This window comes from Spinacia oleracea, chromosome 4 (assembly GCF_020520425.1).
Source record: "Spinacia oleracea cultivar Varoflay chromosome 4, BTI_SOV_V1, whole genome shotgun sequence".
Classification (NCBI taxonomy): domain Eukaryota; kingdom Viridiplantae; phylum Streptophyta; class Magnoliopsida; order Caryophyllales; family Amaranthaceae; genus Spinacia; species Spinacia oleracea.
Window position 1 is genome coordinate 67,814,432 of NC_079490.1, and position 14,748 is coordinate 67,829,179.

The window sequence follows — 14,748 nt, forward strand, 5'->3', positions numbered from 1 at the left end:
TCAAAGGGAGTTGTTGCTGCAAGTTGGGGATGGAAGTCAGTTTGTGGTAGCTGGTAAATTCAAGATTCATAAAGCTTACAAACAACTGCATTAGAGTGGTGTTCAGGTGCCCTGGAAAAGATTGGTCTGTAACAGTAAGGCTAGCCCTAAGAGTACATTTGTTGTGTGGTTAGCAGTCCAAAATAGGCTTGCTACCAAAGATAGGCTGATCAAATGGAATGTTAGTATTATTAGTACCTGTGAGTTGTGTCAGCAGTATGATGAGGATCTGAATCATCTGTTCTTCTCTTGCAAGTATTCTTCTGAAGTTTGGCAGTTGGTTCTGAATGACAAGGGAATTCACAGAAGTGGTTTACAGTGGCATGAAGAAGTGGATTTGGCAGTTAAGAAGAGTAGGAGCTCAAGGAAGACTGATGCTACCTATGCTATGGCTTTCATTGAGACTGTTTATGGGATTTGGTTGCAAAGAAACTCCCAAATTTTCTCTAGCAAGGTGGACACTCCAAAGGTGGTTGCTAACATGATTCTTTTCTGTGTAGCTTGTAGACAGTAGTTCCTCTTGTTTTAGTTGTTTTTGTTGTTGCTTTGTTGCTGTTGTAAGGAGGTGTGTGGACTTGGTGTTTTTGTCTCTTTTGGTAAATCAATATAATCTCTATTTGCCAAAAAAAAACTTGCAAATAGTTCTTATGCAGGAAAAAAAGGAGTATGTCCTGGAAGAGGCGATGGCCGAAGCCGCAGGCGAAGGGGTCACTCAGGCAGCCCTCAATCGTTGGATTGATGCCAACAAAGATGTGAAATGTCTAATGCTTGCAACCATGAGTGCAGATCTATAGAAAACGTTCATCAACTCAGATGCTTTCACGATCATCAGTGAGTTAAAGAACATGTTCCAAGATCTGGCTCGGGTCCAAAGATTCGAGACTCATAGGGAAATTCTTGAGACCAAGCTTAAGAAAGGCGAGCCTGTAAGTCCACATGTTCTCAAAATGATTGGACTCATTGAGAATATGAGTCGGCTGGATCAGCAATTCTCTCAGGAAATGGCTGTAGACACCATCCTCCATTCTCTTCATAACAGGTATGATCAGTTCAAACTGAACTACAGTATGAATAGTCTGGACAAAACGTTCACTGAGCTTCACGGTATGCTGAAAACCACTGCAAAGACGCTCAAAAGTAATAAGCAAGATGTGCTTATGGTGTGTGGGGGTAAGTTCAAGAAATCTGGAAAGAAGAGGAATGCTAAGAAAGGTGGCAAGAAGGCCAGCCCAACTAAGCAAACTGGCGCCAAGTCTGAAAAGAGGAAGGTCAGTCAACCCACTTCTGAATCCGAATGCTTCTACTGCAAGAAGAAGGGGCATTGGAAGAGAGATTGCTTGAAGCTAAAGGAAGATCATAAGAACGGAACAGTCGTTCCATCTTCAGGTATTTTCGTTATAGACTGTACACTTGTTAATTCAACTTCTTGGGTATTAGATACAGGTTGTGGCTCACACTTATGTTCCAATTCTCAGGGACTAAGAAGAAGTAGAAAGTTAAGCAAGGGTGAAGTCGACCTACGAGTGGGAAATGGAGCAAGGATTGCTGCATTAGCTGTAGGAACTTATTATTTGTCGTTGCCCTCTGGGCTAGTTTTGGAACTGGAAGAATGTTTCCATGTTCCAAGGCTTACTAAAAACATCATTTCTGTTTCTTGCTTAGATGCTAAGGGATTTTCCTTTTTAATAAAAGACAATAGTTGTTCGTTTTATTTTAAAGAGATGTTTTATGGATCTGCTAGATTAGTCAATGGACTTTATTTATTAGATCACGACAAACAAGTTTATAACATAAATACCAAAAAGGCCAAAAAGGATGATTCAGATCTCACCTATCTGTGGCATTGTCGATTAGGCCATATTAACTTGAAACGCATAGAAATGTCTATCAAGTGAACTTGAATGTCAAAAGTTGAAAATGGTCCCTGGTCGGAGTTTTCTATAAAATTGGACGCATAGAAAACGTTAGACGACTAGAATTCAAGATGACTAGTAGTTCTGTTTCTTGAACTATGTGGACATGGCAATGTCATAATCATTTGCATAGATACTTACTTTGGGAAGACTAGTATCGGACAGACCTATGAAACTTTACTGTAAGAGATTAAAATCTGTCATAAGTAAATTTCATTAAAATTATTAGACACTAAATCCTCAATACCTGAGTGATTTGAGATTACTTGTTTGAGAACTGGTTGCTTTGACGTTGACCAACCGCCGCACCGTAAAGGAGGCTATAAAGGCAACGCTCAGGTAATCACCTATCAAACGAAGTCTAATCTCAAGATCGCAAGATTGGGATTGTCCTCCCATAAATCGGGATGAGATGCTTAAAAGTTATACAAGGCCACTTGGAGAGCTAGAAACTGTGAAATGCATGGCCGTGCTCGGATGAATCATAGGCTATGATTATCTGTTTATTTGATCAGTTGAACTCTGAAACCGAGAAACACCACTGGACATAATAAGGATGACAACTCTTACCTTATGTTCAAGAGCAAGCATCGAGCGACAAAGGAATTAGGTAAATGCACACTTGTCCCCAAGGACAAGTGGGAGACTGAAGGAAATAGTGCCCTTGGTCCAAGTATGCATATAATATTAAGTCTAATAAATGCGGTTCAATATTAATTAAAAAGTTAATAATTCAGTGAGATCAAGTGAGTTGAATACCTGACTAGAGGCCGTTTCAGTTCAAGTGGAATTAATTATAATAATCCACAGCTTACTCTTGAATGAACCCGTAGGGTCACACAAATAGTACGTAAACGAATCAAGTATTTAAAGGCATTAAATACTCCATCTATGGATATTCGGAATCGACGGATCTTGGTTTCAGTGGGAGTTGAGATCGTCACAGGCAAGAAATGAATATTCCGGAAACGATGATATTGCCGGAAACGGAAATATGGATCGTATCGGAAATATAAATATTATCCAAGTCGTAGATGTTACCGGAAACGAAAACATGGTACGTATCGGAAAATATTATCGGAAATGGAAATATTGCCGGAATCGGAAATATTGCCGAAAACGGAAATATTGTAAGAATCGGAAATATTATCGGAATCGGAAAATAATTCCGGAAACGGAAATATTAAATATTTGTTCGAAACGGAAATTAATTCCGGAATCGAAAATATTAAATATTGTTCGTATCGGAAATAAATTCCGGAATCGGGAATTTAATCGGAAGCGTATCGTACGAATTAGCATCGGACGAGGCCTGCCAGACGAAGGCCCAGCACGAAGCCGGGACATCGCCCAGCAAGCCAAGCGCGCCACACGAACAGCCAAGGCCACGCCAGGCCCAGCACAAGGCCAGGCCCAGCAGGCCGTGGCAGCGCGCGCAGTGGGCTGCGAGCATTGCTGCAGCTCGCGTGGGCTTGTAGCTCGCGTGGGCCGAGCGGCCGTGTGGGCTGTGCGCGGGCATGGCCTGCACGCTTGCGGGTCATGCTCGTGTAGAGTTTGTGTTCACATACGAGACCTAAAGAGTATAGGATTTGTTTAATGATTGAATTCCTAATCCTAAAAGATAAATTAATTAAATAAGAATTCTACTAGGATTCTAATTTAATTAATTCGTATCCTAGTAGGATTCGATTACTTATTCCATAGCCTATAAATATGAGTTAAGGGCTCATAATTTACATCGAGTATTCAAGCATTCAAAGTGATTTTTAGAGAAAAATTCAGTCACACAATTGCCTACAACTAGCCGAAAATTCCAAGTACCTTAAGGGCGATTCTAGTTGATCAAGCTTAAGGCGGATCCGGACGTGCTGTGGACTATCTACGGAGGGACGACACTTGGAGTCCTAAAGACTTGTTCTTGTTCGGTTCGGGCGTAGCTAGGGAGGGCACGCAACAAAGTGTATGCATCAAAACTATGCTAAATGATTATGTGTAAATAATATGCTTTCCTGGCTTTATGGTTTTTCCGCGTGATTTATGTTTTGTCATATGAATCATAACCTATCAACCCCCACCTGCACCAAGGTTTACAAACTATTGTAAGCCAAGTCTGTCTGTGCTTCCCAAGGTGATCATGCCTTCTATTTCGGTCGAGAATTTCAAGATTGAACCCCACCTGATAAATATGATTGAGAGACACCAATTCGGTGGGGAAAAGGGTGAAGATCCTAATCTCCATATTCAGTCTTTCATTCAATATTGTGCTACTGTTAACCAGAAGAATCTAACACCAGAGCAGACTATGGAGATGCTTTTTCCATTTTCATTGAGTGGGAAGGCAAAGCTATGGATTAATAGTCTCAACCGCGCAGCTATGAAAATCGTCGATTGAGATTCTTTGGCTCTTGCTTTCTATGTGAAATACTTCCCACCTGAGAAGACGGCTCGTCTGAGGGGAGAGATAATTTCCATTACCCAACGAGTAGACGAGAGCTTGTTTGAAGTCTGGGAAAGGTTCAAGGATCTGCAGAGAGAGTGCCCACACCATGGTATGGATGTCTGGTTCTTGATCCAACAATTTTACAACGGTCTAGGTAACGAGTCTAGAATTATTCTAGATTCTGCTGCCAGTGGGAGATTTATGCAACTGGAGATGTCTAGAGCTTTAGAGGTGATTGAGGAGATGGCCATTCATAGTGCCGAGTATGGGAATCCTAGAGGCTTTGCCGACCGGGGTGTTAAGCATGAGACGTATTCTATTGAACAGCTTACTGCTCAGCTAACAGCCCTACATCACAAGATGGATAATATGCACATCGCATCTTCCCATTCCACCCAACATGCTAGTGTCGCTGCAATGAGTGCCCAATTTGCCAATGTCTGTGATAGTTGTGGGATGCAAGGTCACTATGCACAGGAATGTAGGAGCTCTATCGAACAGTGCAACGCGTTCCAGTCCTACAAGCAGAATAATCCGTACTCCAATTCTTACAATGAGGGGTACAAAAATAACCACCTGCTATCATATCGGAGTACTAATGTCCAGAACCCCCATCAGATACAACAACCCTACCAACCACCACCACAATAGTCATACCAACCACAATAGTCATAACAACCCCATCAGTAACTAAGCCAGCAGTCTAGTGGACCACCTGGGTTCCCTAGACAAAACACATCCCCTCCACCACCACAACCTCAACCCACACAGTCTGATCCTGTGCTTGTAGAGATGAGGAATATGATGTTACAATTGCAGAAGTCTCTGAGCGAAAAGGATACCAAAATTGATGCTCTCACTGCTCATAACAAGATCATGGATACACAATTGGCACAAATGGCTACTACTCTTGCAGGGAGACCCCAAGGTCATCTCCCTTCACAGCCCGAGAACAGAGAGTCTGTAAATGCTGTCACTTTGCGGAGTAGATATGAGTATGATAGGTCGCCTATGACTATTGAAGGAGAGGTTAAAGCATCTGTCAGTGGTGCTGTGCCAGAAGAAAGTGAGAAGGTGGTCGAGGAGAAGGAAGCTAGCACAAGGGTTGAGAAGAAAGTTGAGATACAAGTCCCACCTATCAAACTTCCCTTCCCTCACCGACAACTTAAGAACAAACTAGACAAGCAGTTTGGTAAGTTCTTAGAAGTGGTAAAGAATCTGCAGGTAACATTCCCTTTCACTGAATTAATTACTCAAGTACCTGCATATGCTAAATACATGAAAGATATTTTGACTAGGAAGAGAGCATTTAGTGAGGTGGAGACTGTTTCATTTACTGAAGAGTGCAGTGCCTTACTACAAAATAAGTCTCCACCCAAGTTGAAGGACCCCGGAAGTTTCTCTATCCCGTGTAACATTGGCAATCTTTTTATTGACAAAGCTTTATGTGATTTAGGTGCCAGTGTTAGTGTCATGCCCCTGTCTGTATGCACTAAATTGAACATGGGTGATTTAAAAGTTACCAATATAACTCTGCAAATGGGTGATCGATCTGTGAAGTACCCCCTAGGTGTTCTAGAAGATGTGCCCGTTAGAGTAGGTAAATTTTTTATTCCCGTTGACTTTGTTGTGTTGGACATGAAAGAGGACAGACAGATTCCCATTATATTAGGTAGACCCTTCCTACACACCGCAGGGGCAATCATTGATGTCAAGAATGGCAGCTGACTTTAAATGTGGGTGTGAGGGGGTCGAAAAAGCGCGAGGCTAATGCGTGACCTTGTCCCTCGTGGGTGTGACGATTCTTTTTATTCAATCAAGTGTAATTGGAATTCCTGTGAGTATACACCCAATTGACTAGTAATATAGGAGTCACCATTCAGTTTTTAACGACAATGAGAAAAACTGACAAAACCCGGTTATCGTGACATAAAGGGAGTGCAATTATGTTTGACCACGACGGCCGTAGGTTCCCTTATGATCCCTGGTATGGGGATCTCTCAATATACACCCGCAAGGTAGAGATTGAGGGTTCGGGGGACTGTAACTACCGAGAGGAGTAATTCGCTCGTCGATAACTCCAAAGGCAGGATATCCTTACTAGCTCAGCATAAATAATTGAAGGGACATGCGTTAACTATTAAACTAATCTGAATTGTTTTAGCAATATGCAACATATAATACAAATTCGATCGTGATTATCTGATTTAAATAGCATTAAAGGACCTAGCATGATAATCCGATTTCCCAAAAATATTATATTTGTTAGGCGTGATAGAACAATCATATTAGGTTAGTTTAACAGTTCATAAAAAGGGCGAGGAAAGCAGTTAAATCATCCAAAAGGGACACCTTACGACGCACCCTTGAGAGGTGCGTCACGGTTCTCAGAAAACTAACCACTTTGACTTTGCTATTTCTCCTTTTTATTTAACGAATCTCAATTATGGGACAGGATACGTTCTGTTCGATTTATGGATCGATTGCGACAGAACGCGTGAACAGTTTCGCAGCGAGAGGCTTAGGCTAAGGGGTTTAGAGTCAATACTCAGAATATATTATGTGTTGTTGTGTGTGTTTCACGTCGAAACTAGGGGCCTATTTATAGGGAAGAGTTCGTGGAAAGATAGAATTGCAGAGTTCTAATCCGCAAAGAATTAGGAAAAAACACGTCCCAGGTAATTTCGGCGCCCAGCTCTGGGCGTCAAAGATTTTGGCGCCCAGGGCTGGGCGTTGAAAATAGAGATCCATGCAATTTCAGTGCCCAGGGCTGGGCGTCAAAGATTTCGGCGCCCAGCTCTGGGCGTTGAAAGTGATGTCTGGGCCGAATTCTTTGTCAGATTCGGATTCCTGAAATCCGTAGAGTTTGAGATTAATTCGAGTCTTTTAGCGCGTATTAATTTTGTGACGGAATGCGTCTGGGCCCGTTACGAACTCTAGGCTCGTTAGGATTTCAATTAATACGTAACTCTTATTTCCGAATCATATTAGGAATAGGATTCTCGCAGTTTTCTATCTCATTTAGGATTTATGTTGGAATGCAACACCTAATTCTGACAGGTTTCTATCTTTTATGATTTTGCCACTTTTAGAAGCTATTTTTTACGGCAGTTACTATTTTTATCAGGTTTCCATAAATAGCTGGTTTCGGGTGAAATGAAAAGGGGAATTGAGATTCGTTTATTTTATAGGAGATGCGTTGTCAAGTGGAGTTTTTATGCTTTCATCATCGAACCTTTCCCTTGCGGGAATGGGGACAAAAGCAGGTGTCTACAGTTACCCCCCACTTTGACTGAGTCTTGGAGTAAGACGATGGTCAAAGTATTAGACGGAGTGCGTCACACAAGCCATGGTGTATGTGACCTGTTTTGCGAGGGTCTCATGAGCCCCCGAGTGATAACATTTGACTTAAGGGTCATCACTTGAAGTGTCGACATATCCCTCACGTGTCATTGGGATTTGTCAACTGATAGTATAGAAACTTCCTCACTTTGTCATTGGAAGGATCTAAAGGTGCGTAGAAACTCCCTCACTTTGTCATTGGGAGTAACTACAGATGTTTTCGAAATTAAAGCTGTAAAGTGTAATTGGGCCTGGCCAAGCCCAATCACGAGGTAAAACGTTTTTAAAGATTCTCATTTTCAGGGCAAGCTAAACGAGAAAACCCCCTTGTTTTTATAGGACGTAAAACGAAGGAAAATCCAACACATCGTTCTTTTTTGGAAAAACGAAAAACCAATCCTTTAATTTTTGGAAAAAGGGAAAACCAATCCTTTAATTTTCGGAAAAAGGGAAAACCGATCCTTTAATTTTCGGAAAAAGGGAAAACCGATCCTTTGATTTTCGGAAAAAGGGAAAACCGATCCTTTGATTTTCGGAAAAAGGGAAAACCGATCCTTTGATTTTCGAAAAAAAGGGAAAACCGATAAAAGTTATCGCTGCAGCGACTAAGGACCTGCGCTGTTAGTGACGCAGACCCCGCCCGCTGAAGGTGGGCGAGCCTGTCCGCTGAGGGTGGACCCCCCCGTCCGATAGAAGTGGACGAATTTGTTTTGATGTTTTTGAAAATAAGGACCTACGCGGTTTGTGACGTAGACCCCGCCGGCTGAAGATGGCGAACCTGTCCGCTGAGGGTGGACGCCCCGTCCGATAGAAGTGGACGAATCTGTTTTGAAATTTTATTTTATTTTTTTTTGAAAATAAGGACCTACGTGGTTTGCGCCGTAGACCCCGCCGGCTGAAGATGGCGAGCCTATTTTAAATTTGAAGACTTTATTTTTTTGTCGAAAACTGAGGACCTGTGCGGCTAGTGATGCAGACCCCGCCCGCTGAAGGTGGGCGAGCCCTGTCCGCTAAGGGTGGACGCCCCGCTCGCTGGAGGTGAGCGAACCTGAATTCGTCTTTTTGATTTGGGATTTGCGTGCGGCGATCTTGCCCGATTGAGGTGGGCAAGTCCCTATTTTATTTTTTTCTTGTGATTTCTTTTGAGAATTTCTTTTCATTTATTCTTGCAGGAGCGAATTCTTTCGAGGATGCTCGGATTTAGTTGCAACCTGAATGTGGGTTGACAACATGCTTAGACGGACCATTGTCTTGTGGTCATCATCCTTTATGGTTTTGAGTTAGTCCTTACGGCTCAATTTTGCCACTACCTGTGTCCTTGATTAGGGGGACTATGCATAGGTATCAACGGCGACCTTTGTCTTGAGGTCGTAAACCGGTTTATTTTTTTTGAGACATCCAAACGCGGGACTTCGTATAGCGTAGTCTGGGAATATTGTTTTTAACTTTGTATACTCTATATTTTCTTTTGAGCCCCAAGAATTCGTGCTTGACGGTTATTTCTTGTTGAAAAGGTTCCTTGGGGATAAGCATTTGTAATGTCCTTGATCGTGTTTTGGGATCGTGCTCGTAAGTGCGAGCGATCTTCGTAGTTGTGTGCTACTTTGACAAAGTCGTGAGGTGCGACTTTCGGCAATTTTCAAGTCGAATGAGTATGGCAGGGCCCACTAGAAGTTAGGGCCTTTTGAGCCTGGGTACATTTTCCGCGCCCAGGCCTGGGCGTTGAAATAATTCACGCCCAGGTGGGGCGTTAAAAGTGTTGTTTGGGCTGGTCTTTTGATGACACAGTTGCCTCTTGTTCATTCGTTTATTTCACTTGGAAGTTCTATGTATTCTCTTCTCTTTTGTTTTTTCCTTTATTTTTAAAACGTGATGATTTTCTTGAGAAGCCGTAGCCGATTGGTGGACTACGGTGCTTGTCGCTTTGGGGCGATTATTTTAAGGAACTGTTGCTCTTAAGGTGTATAGTTATTGCAATAGTCGGGCGAGTCTATATGGCCCGAGGAATATATCTTGAGGTGTAAGACTTTGATCGCTCTTATATTTTTTGAACGTGTTCGTGAATGATGATATGTATGTGCGAACGAGCGTTCATAGAATGGCCGTTGTGTGCGGTCCATTAATCAGTTTGCTTGAATCATTTTTTTTGAGCAATGACTGATTTTGAATAGTTTGCTTAGAAGCTTGATAGGGGTCAGGTCCATTCATGAAGTGGGCTAAAACATCGTGCCCTTTCGATTGTTCAAACATTTGCTTCGAGATTTTTTATTTTGTTATGGTTGTTTCGTAGCTTGGAGCTCCCAAGTATGCATGTTGGGATGCTTCCTTTTGGCGTACGATTTTTGTAGGTTCTTTCGAGAAAGATGCCTTGGGGTTCCGCTCGTGTAGGTGCGAGCTATCCATTCCATGGTAGGTAATATTTTCTACCTTTAATCCTTAATGTAGAAGTCGTGTGGCTTGCATGGGCGATAAGTAGTCTTTGCCTCTTTTACACGTGCTCTTGGTCGTGCCTACATTAGTGCAACATGCCTTACTCTTCTTTTAGACTTGTACCGTGGGACGGTTGAACTTATGGTGCGACGTAGGCTTGTGTGGCCTAACGGCGTGTCTTAGAACATTTCTCCAGGTGTTGGGATGTTATTAGTTTTTGCATTGGAGTATTTCATCATGCCTTGTTCAGGTGTCCGAACAAGTGTGGCATTTTCTGCATGGGTTTGCACGGCTTATTCGTTCGATGCGAGGATTCATAGGTGTTTCTTTCTTATTTTTATATCTGGGCAAAACTTGGCTAGCAGAAAGATTCAGCGCCCAGGCTGGGGCGTTAAAGATATAGGCGCCCAACTCTAGGCGTTGAAAATGATTTCTGGGCAGAATTTTGACAGTTTTTTTTATTCTCTTTTTTTTTCTTTCGCTTTTGCTTTGGAACGATGTAGACTGTGTAACGGGCGCTTTATAGGGCGAGCGTTATATGCAGTGGTTTGATTGGAGTTTTGGTGACTCGCGATTTTCAGTTACCCTTGTTAGTGGGGCGACTTTATATACTCTAAGTAATGCTTAGAATTTGGGAGGGGTTGCAGCCATTCTAAGGTTCGTTTTACATGATTAAAGCTTAGGATTGTGCCCCTATGATGTATGTATAGCATTAGCGTCGAGAATTTGCGATAAAATCGTCATTTCGAGCATTTTTAGAGTGTTTTTCTCAAGCCTCCAATTGTAGCTACGGGATTGGCTTGGTGCTATAATGCTTTGCATACGTTTTTATGCATTCATGGTGACACAGATCATGAATAGTTTGAACCAGACTCGTTTAGTGCGGGGTATGTTCGAGTAGTGATTTGCTACTTCTCTTGTAAATGTCGTATTGTGCGACATTGCCATGGTCAAGGTAGTCACATGTTGAAGTGTGCCTTGACTAAAAGCTAGGTGCCTTTCTTTACCCATAATCATATTTGGAAGGCCTTTGACTTACTTGCAACATTGAGATAAACGCATACCAACGACACTTTATTATGTTCGAAAAAGTTTTTTTTAAAAAAATCATTTGAAAATTATTTAAAATCCGAGTCCTACTGTGTACAATCCGAGGTGTCCTAAGTAGGTTGACTCATAGAAGGGTTCGTACAGGATTACATGAGCGAATCAGAATACTGTTACGATTTTTGGAATGCTGTCTAAGGTTTTGCTGGAAGCCAGGGTGCAGGTGTCAAGATATACTTGTGCCCGTTTGGCATATGTTTTAGGCTTTTAAGGCCATCTTTTCCAGAATTGCGGGAATATAAACCGTTTTTAAATTGACTTAGATTTACTTGGTGTATGTCCGTACAAAAGGTCAAGGTATATTTAGTTCTTTCCCTAGCTCTTTCATTTCAATTTTTTTAGCCCCCAGTTGCTGTTATGTCTTCCCATTAATGTTGCTTTTAGATTTCGATTTTAGATGCCCGTCATATTCCTGAGTAGGGTGAGCCTTGGTTAAGTGCCAAGTCCTATTGACAATGTACCATTTTTTCATTTTTTCAAAGGGGATTAGCAAGCATTTGAATTACCATGAACGGGTGCCCTGAGTTCGAAGGAACGGTGGGGCGACGCCGTGGAACAATCTTTTTCATTGCAAGCTTACTGCCTTTACTACTTGTTGGCGATTATGACTGTTTCTAGGGGTGAAAGAAGGTCTTTAAGCGCACGACTATGTGTAGTGGTGAAAGAAGGTCTTTAAGTGAGTTAGTTCACCTTAGGGAGGGTCAAGTCGAGTATTTTAGAGGTCATGGACGCTTGCGCTAGCCCCCATTCAATTGAGGCAAAGCGGTCCTTTGAGTCTTGGCTAAGTGCCTAGGAGTGTGAGTGCTCCTTCTGGCAAGGGTACGTGCCCTTTACTATTTTTCGATGTGCGCTCATTTTGGCATCTTGACGACTTGGATTTTTCTTTCGTCTTGGGTTGCAAGTAATTAAATTTCAATAAGGGACTTTATTTCTTATTCTTGTTTTTTCTATAGGCTTTAATATTTTTACAAATTGGTTGGACCGAATCATGGATTGCCTACGTATCCGCCTTAAATAGATTTAATTTGGAATCAGGTCTTGCGTAGTTCTTAGCCTAGAAAATGGTTTCATAGAATGCCGATTTTAATCAAGTATGTTCTGAGGTGGAAACATATTATTTGAAATGGTAGAATAAGTGAAGTTTATTATTATTTTAATCTGCCGCCTTGTCGTAAGCCAAAATTTTGTTTTATATTTTTTTTGAGTACATGTATTTCTTTCTTGGTGGTACGTATATCTGAATACGTGCTGTACCCCCCCCAAGTGTTCGTTATTTTTCCGTGCATGTGCGGATAAAATGACGAGCACTTCTGGACAAAATTTGGCGAGCAGAGAGATTCAGCGCCCAGGCTGGGGCGCTAAAGATTTCGGCGCCCAGCTGTGGGCGCTGAAAATTATTTCTGGGCGGATTTTTTTGGTGCGCTAGATGGTTCTTTTCCTTTTTAGACTAACTTTAGAGGCGCTTTGCAAAGTTTGCTTTTGTATTATTTACATTTTTTGTACTTTTCATTTGTCTTTTTTTTTATATTCGTGACTGAAGGCGGTTTGAAAGATGGGTTGAATGAGTTGTATAGGTATTAGTCAAGCATGAGGATTATATTAGCTAGGGTTCACAATTTACAGCCTCGAACTAGTGTCGTGAGTTTAAATTAACCAAGGTCGATGAGTAGTATGGGGCGGCTTAAGGGTATATCAACAGTATGTATCCACACAAGTTATATGGTCATTATGATAATGGTGGTGTAAGGACAGGTTTTGGGCTTTGGAAATAATGGGTATGACGCACGTGTCAATGGCCGTGCGTGGTTTGCGGTTGATAACAAGTTCAAAAACAAGAGTTGAGGTAATGATTTCTTAGATTATGGCAATGAGAATATGGATGGGTTAAATGAGCTGAACAGGGACCCCAGAGCGAAGGCGTCTAAGAACATAAAGATTGGAAAGGGTAGACATCGCAGAATTTTATGATTTGGATTGGTTGACCCAATTCTTTTCTTCGTTTACTTAGGTAAATGTTGCGCTACGGGATAAGTATTCCCTGGCTTGCTCTTTTCGCTCTCCCTTTTCTCTTTCTATTTTCTCTTTCTTTTTTTTCTTGGGATTCCTCCCCAATATAAATTCTTCAATTTTTAATTTGGGCTGGTTGTGGTCTTTGAGTCACGAGGCGAGACTGAGTGAGCCTCGTTTGGTAGGCCTATAGTGGACCTTTAATTTTAGTAGGCCTAGGGTGGACCTTTACTTTGCAAGCGTATTTAGTCGTTTCTTAAAATATGCAAATAGCGTAGATTCAAAATGTTGTTTTTACCTTATTGAATTTTAACGAAAGAATTACATCGAAAGTAATTTTTTGTTTCTTTTCAGATTCCAGTTTCTGGGATTTAATTGGAAGTTGTGATTTAGACTCAAACTTTCATTAATCTTTCTGATTATAACCCGTGTATGAATACAAGGAGGTGGCCTAGACTCAAAATAATGACGTGGCGTAAGCCTATAATACTTGACCAAGCAACTCTCAGACTTAGGCTAATTGGACCATAACTTTGGTTGGTTGACACTTTAGATTTTAACCCTTGGGTGTTCATTTGTCATGCGCCATTTTGTTTAATGTTGGCAAGGTAGTTAATTGGGGAGATCGAATTTTTATTTTTGCAAGACTAGAATCATTAGTGCGGCTTCTCTCTTAGTGTGTATTGCTTTACCCCAATGGTAGCCCTATTGGTATGCCGATTTGGGTATTTTCATGGTTGGTCATGTTGCATTCATGGAAAATCTTTTAGTCCGTACTTAATAGTATTTCAAGGAGTGAGTGACTCGAGAGGACTATGATAGCCGTGACCCAATGTGATTATAAGCCTTGAGGCCATTAATTTTTCTTGCCAATGGTATTGACACCTTAGGTTCACTTTGGGGTTGTGCGACTATGGGGGATGATTTCCAGAATGTGACTGTTTCCATTTTGCAAATACTATAGTATATTCTTTTTATTGGTGAGAGAGAGTATTGAGGCCGTGGATTCCTAGCAAGGGATGACAATTACATATGGGTGCTTATTGATTTAAATGTTAGGAAGGGAGACTCAATATGGTTTAACATTTTAGCTTGCAGAACGACACCAAGTATTAGGACCGATTCTATGGATAAGACAACTAAGACTTAGGATTTGGATTGTACTTCGGCATAGCCTAGTCTAGACTCGGATTTATTTGAACAATTTTTTTTTTTGAAGACTTTATTCGAACATTTTTTTTTTATTTCTTCGCCCATGTGATATTCAAGGTCGTTTAATTAGCATGCTCGGTTTTGGGTGCCGAGCATTGTCGTCGTAGGAGGCCTAACGTCGACACAAAGAGTTATTAATTTTTTTATGAGTCGCTTTTGAAATCGAGTGCTTTTCTTACGCCCTCGTAGCAATTTTTCGAAAAGTCTTCTTTTCTTTTTTTGCTACGTATATATTTTTTATGCGCGGGCACCGAGGCT

At 41.5% G+C, this 14,748-nt stretch overlaps 1 non-coding gene across 1 annotated transcript; it reads right to left on the reverse strand.

The window, feature by feature from the left end:
* Window positions 1-4,398: 4,398 nt before the first annotated feature.
* On the reverse strand, window positions 4,399-4,505 carry LOC130460438 (small nucleolar RNA R71). Its single transcript, XR_008920308.1, has one exon. It is a non-coding gene; the product is annotated as a small nucleolar RNA R71 (small nucleolar RNA).
* Between the last annotated feature and the right edge of the window lie 10,243 nt (window positions 4,506-14,748).